Source organism: Priapulus caudatus, unplaced genomic scaffold (genome assembly GCF_000485595.1).
Source record: "Priapulus caudatus unplaced genomic scaffold, Priapulus_caudatus-5.0.1 Scaffold396, whole genome shotgun sequence".
Taxonomy (NCBI): domain Eukaryota; kingdom Metazoa; phylum Priapulida; class Priapulimorpha; order Priapulimorphida; family Priapulidae; genus Priapulus; species Priapulus caudatus.
The window spans coordinates 227458-233841 of record NW_014577457.1 but is presented as its reverse complement, the minus strand read 5'-3'; the positions used below and the strand labels follow the sequence as shown (position 1 = coordinate 233841).

The window sequence follows — 6384 nt, the reverse complement described above, 5'->3', positions numbered from 1 at the left end:
CGCACGCATGGTGTTGTGCGCGCACGCATGGTGTTGCACACGCACACATGGTGTTGTGCGCGCACGCATGGTGTTGTGCGCGCACGCATGGTGTTGTGCGCGCACGCATGTTGCACACGCACGCATGGTGTTTTGCGCGCACGCATGGTGTTTTGCGCGCACGCATGGTGTTTTGCGCGCACGCATGGTGTTGTGCGCGCACGCATGTTGCGCACGCACGCATGGTGTTGTGCGCGCACGCATGTTGCGCACGCACGCATGGTGTTGTGCGCGCACGCATGGTGTTGTGCGCGCACGCATGGTGTTGCACACGCACGCATGGTGTTGTGCACGCACGCATGGTGTTGCACACGCACGCATGGTGTTGCAGACGCACGCATGGTGTTGTGCGCGCACGCATGGTGTTGTGCGCGCACGCATGGTGTTGCACCCGCACACATGGTGTTGTGCGCGCACGCATGGTGCTGTGCGCGCACGCATGGTGATGTGCATGCACGCATGGTCATTGTTTGAGAATCAGAGTCATGTCAGAGTGAGTGTTTCTGCTTTTTTTTATAAAACGAAAACATAATACACACATACGATCTGAACAAAACACGAATTGAAAGTTTGGGTGTGTGCGTAGCGGGTTGGATTGCTAGTCAGTAGTCCGGGGTTCAAATCTTGTCAATTCCCATAGTAAAATATTTTCTAACTGCCCTTAAGCTAAATATAACACATACATCTGAGCTGATCATGTAAGGAATGGTATGTTTGGGTCCGTCCGTAGCATAACGGGCTTGTATTCAATAATCATGGGTTCAAATCCAGGCAATTACCAAATTCAAATATTTTCAGACTGTTGTTGGAAGAAATGTAAACATACATTGACCTTGCACTTGGCAAGGATCCTCTCATGATAATGTAAATATTTTGAAAGTGGTGAAGGCCATGGCCTTGAGCTCAAGGCTATGGCCTTGGCCTACTAATGTAAAACTTTTAAGGTCATGGCCTTGAGCTCAAGGCCATGACCTACTTGTGAAAAACGTTTAAAAATGAAAAAGTAGGTCAAGGCCATTACCTTGAGCTCAAGGCCATGGCATTGGACGAGGTCTTGGTCAAGGTCAGTATTAATGTCAACACCGCCAGACAACAACGAGTCCTTAACAACAACCCAAACTACCAATGATCTACTGCAAACTTCTTAAGTGTATGTTACAATTTCTTTGATAATTTTTCAGAACGGTATTGCTGATAGCCTTTGAATAATTAACACCATATATAAAGAGGAATCTCGGGCATTTTATTTGGAGTATATTTATTTGAAAGCATTTCAATCGTGAATGCACATGCATGGGATTACAATCAGGGTGCTACTTGCTCTAGATATAGAGCTAGTTGTTCTAGTTCTAGTGCAACTTGTTCTAGTTCCAGAGCTAGTTGTTCTAGTTCCAGAGCTAGTTGCTCTAGTTCCAGAGCTAGTTGTTCTAGTTCCAGAGCTAGTTGATGTTCTAGTTCCAGAGCTAGTTGCTCTAGTTCCAGAGCTAGTTGTTCTAGTTCCAGAGCTAGTTGTTCTAGTTCCAGAGCTAGTTGTTCTAGTTCTAGTGCTACTTGTTCTAGTTCCAGAGCTACTCGTTCTAGTTCTAGTGCTACTTGTTCTAGTTCTACAGCTACTTGTTCTAGTTCCAGAGCTACTTATTCTAGTTCCAGAGCTAGTTATTCTAGTTCTACTGCTACTTGTTCTAGTTCCAGCGCTACTTGTTCTAGTTTCAGCGCTACTTGTTCTAGTTCTATAGCTAGTTGTTCTAGTTCTAGTGCTAGTTGTTCTAGTTGAATGAGCATGAAATGAGAATTTCTGACAACGGGCCGCAGTCGTACACATAAAACGCGAAACGACATGCTCATACATATGGGATTGAACTTACAATAAACGATTTGTATAAAATACAACAAATTTGTCTAAAAACACGTGGAATATCAGCATAAAACACTGTATCCGTCAGTTACGATGGCTTGTCTCAGAAGTCCCCCGACGCGAATCGGTGTGCATCATGCTCCCTCTGCCTCCTCCGCTCCTGCTTCTCCTGTTCTGCGGCATTCCTCTACCAGGGCGTAAGAGAGGTACTCGCACTACATCAAGGAAAAGATTTTTCATATCATTAACTATGAGGAAACATATGACATCAATTGATTAAGTACTTGATATAATAAGTGGAATGATTTTCAAATTAATCAAACATGTAAACTTAAGAGCAACGTTTACGAAACGTGAAAATCTATTGGATTTATGATAATATATATATATAATACATATCCTAATTAATTATATCGAATTTCAGGGTGGTATGAGATGCAGAAACTAGTAAACGAACAAATACCTTTACTCTTAGCAGTTCCTTTAATCAGAGAGTGGTGGCTCATATAGAATGGTGCGGTCTCACCAGGGGGGCGCTAAGCTTGATGTAGAGTGGTGTGGTCTCACCAAGGAGCAGCAAGCTTGATGTAGAGAGTCATGGGCTCACTAGGGGGCGCTAAGCTTGATGTAGAGAGTCATGGTCTCACTAGAGGGCGCTAAGCTTGATGTAGAGAGTCATGGTCTCGCCAGGGGGCGCTACGCTTGATGTAGAGTGGTGTGGTCTCACCAAGGAGCGGCAAGCTCGATGTAGAGAGTCATGGTCTCACCAGGGGGCGCTAAGCTTGATGTAGAGAATCATGGTCTCCCCAGGGGGCGTCGAGTGCTGTGACGATAGGCGGCGCTATGATCGGACAGGCTGCTCCTAGACAACAATTCCCACTGCAAAGATTGTTCATATTAATAACAATGAGGAAACACATGACAGGCAATTGATTAAGTACTTGATATAATATAATTTTTAACTTAAGAGCTTAAAAGCACATTTATGAAACAGAGGTTTGTTAGCTTTTCTGACTGTCAAAATATGATGAATAATCGAATGAAAAGTTTAGTTAGGATCGCATAGCTGAGATAAGCCCCACATTTCCTTACAGTGTAACATTACAGGAATCATAGAGAAGCAGGTATGGAGCAAATTTGTTTAGAATTGTTTTTCAATTTCAGGGTGTTATGTGACAGTATAATATGAACAAATACCTTAATTTGCTCTTAGCACTTCTGCAGCCCGTCAGTGATTCTCCATATAAATGTCAAAATCAAATCTAATGTATAAATAAACATGTCTGTATGAGTCTATTATTTAGTATATCATATCCAATATTATTAATATATTTATATATTTTATACATTTATATTATAATTATATATATATATATATAAGAAAACATCTAACAGGTAATTAAGTGATTGATAATATGAGTAGGAGTGACCAGATGTAGAAGAGATCCTCGGACTACATCTCGGGATTCTGGCTTCATATAGAATGGTGTGGTCTCACCAGGGGGCGCTAAGCTTGTTGTAGAGAGTCATGGTATCACCAGGAAGCGTCGTGTGCTGTGACGATAGGCGGTGTGCTTTGAGAGGTTGCTCCTAGACAAAAATTCCTGCTGGAAAGATATTTATATCAATAACAATGAGGAAACATATAACAAGCGATCGATTAGGTACTTGATATAATAAGTAACAAGATTTTTATATTATTCAAACATGTAAGCTTAAGAGCACATTTGATCTTAACAGTCCCTTTAATCGCAGAGTGGTGGCTCGTCAGTGATTCTCCATGGAAATGTAATTATTTATATTATTTCTCTATGGCACCGCAAGCCATTGATTGTTTACCTAATGAGACAATATATATATATATGTGTGTGTGTGTGCGTGCGTTCGTGCGTTCGTGCGTGCGTGCGTGCGTGCGTGCGTGCGCGTCGGCTATATGAACTCGTACTAATACCACACAATACGCGCAGTGTTGAGTAAGCCGACTGTTACGCTGCAGGCATAAATCCTATAAGGTCCTCCACCATATTCTCTCACAGCCATTTTTCTGCTTCTCCTCTTCCACTTTCTCGGCCCCTTCAAATCCTTCCTTATCAACCGCGAATAATGTCTGATGTGTGCGGTGATTGTCTGGGGGTCGGTGAGGGGAGGGAAATTGTACGGGGGTAATTAAATAGTCAGGTGGTTATTCTAGAACCTATACATATACACATATCTACTATATAATAGTGGAAGGAGCCGAAGTGTCGTTTTACGTATCTCCTCCGAAACCGTGCCGCGTGTGCTCGCGCGAATCGAGCTGGGGCCCCTTCTGGACGTCCCGAATACATTCCGCTACGTTAGACCCCCACTCAAACCCCTCTATCACCCTCTCTCTTTCCTTCAGGATTGTGCTCTTCCAAACTAATACTAATACAAACTAATGGAATGGAATGGAAAATATAGATACAACATTTACATACTATTACTATATACTACTAATACTTACAAAATCATTTGTCCCACACATTCCGTGTGTGCGCGCAACAGAAATAACCGTGAATATAAAATCACAGACAACATTGTCAGATAATGGCTGCTCGAGAACTGCCACGCCAGCGTCAACACACACAAATTCACAGCTTCAGCGGTCACGTGAGAACGTCATGTGTCCAAGCGGCTTCTTTGCATGTAATACACATCACACGCGCATTTAGTATCCACTGTAGACAACACGGATGCTCGTACACGCGCGCGCACACACACGCGTGCACACACGCGCGCACACACACGCGCGCGCACGGATACACACACGCACGTACGAGCGCACGCACACGCACACACACGCGGGCACGGACGCACGCACACACACGTACGAGCGCAGCGCGCACGCACACACGCGCTCACACACACGCACGTACGAGCGCAGCGCGCACACACACGAGCACGCACGGACGCAAACACGCGCTCACACTCGCACGCGCGCACGGACGCACACACGCGCTCACACTCGCACGCGCGTACGGACCCACACACGCACGTACGAGCGCAGCGCGCACGAACGCACGCGCATGCATACACCCGTAACTTCTATCCATTTGAGCCATCATGGCATCATAGACGTTACACATTCTTACAACGGCGCCGGAACAGCACTTATAATTATGTATAAACCATCTAGCTGCCTGGTTTTTGTTATATTAGGAGTACACAAATGAGAGATCATTTCTCATTCACATAAGCCTGCGTATATTATAGCTATATTGCTTTCTTTTTTGTTACCATTCCCTCTTCCGGCGTCACCCGTGAATCACAAGACATGACTCCCCCTATCTAAGAATTCTTGGATCCACCTCTGACATAGGCCTAATGGGGCATGCGTGCATGATGTACGTGTCTCTGCGTATAAAAAAATTCATTTAAAAACAAACTACGGCTAGTTAACCGACATCTGTTGCTGGTTAGCAGAAGGCCGAGGTTAAAGTGATTAGGTACGTCACCGTAAATAGTAAGTTAAAAATCAAATCGTCTAGGTTTTTTTGATTTTTAACTAGTTGAGAAACAATCTTATCAGGTAAGAATTTGACGATGCATTTAGTCACGCTAGTACTTACTTTTACTGTAAAACAATGACAACAAAAATAATGTTTACAAATATACACCATAGAAAATTCGTGACGTAGTCAATTTAAGTCGGGTAGAGAGGGAAGGGGGAGAAGTATTATATGGCGAGGCCAGCTGCTGCTTGTGAGATGTTTGCTCAGTGATATCGCCAGAAGCCATAGCAATAGAGACGCCCCAATTTATTTGGCGTTCATGTAGTTTATATAACACATCCATAACTTGATCAGAACAGCCATGCAGGTGTTAGATGCGGGTTTACGAAACAAATACAATTGTTATACTATGTATGTATTTATATATTATATTTATTTAAATGTCAATGTATCGTGCAGGGGTAATACAGAAATATCAACAAAGCAAAGTAATTTCATAAACAGCAGGGATGCTATGCTCATGCAGGAGCTACCAGATGTCATCCACTTCATAGCTTCCGATCTCAGTACACAGCCACCTCACACCTCCCCTCTATCTCACTGCCACCTCACAGCCACCTCACAGCTTCCATCCTCACCTCACACCTCCCTCTATCTCACAGCCACCTCACAGCTTCCATCCTCACCTCACACCTCCCTCTATCTCACAGCCACCTCACAGCCACCTCACAGCTTCCATCCTCACCTCACACCTTCCCTCTTATACTATGTATGTATTTATATATTATATTTATTTAAATGTCAATGTATCGTGCAGGGGTAATACAGAAATATCAACAAAGCAAAGTAATTTCATAAACAGCAGGGATGCTATGCTCATGCAGGAGCTACCAGATGTCATCCACTTCATAGCTTCCGATCTCAGTACACAGCCACCGCACACCTCCCCTCTATATCTCACAGCCACCTCACAGCCACCCTCAACCTCGCAGCCACCTCACAGCTTCCATCCTCTCC

The 6384-nt window shown here is 44.0% G+C and overlaps 1 long non-coding RNA gene across 1 annotated transcript; it reads right to left on the bottom strand.

Moving 5' to 3' along the window:
• Positions 1-5781: 5781 nt before the first annotated feature.
• LOC106809927 lies at positions 5782-6384 on the bottom strand. Its single transcript, XR_001393929.1, has 2 exons — positions 6311-6384; positions 5782-6119 (listed from the first exon to the last, which is right to left on the bottom strand). It is a non-coding gene; the product is annotated as an uncharacterized LOC106809927 (long non-coding RNA).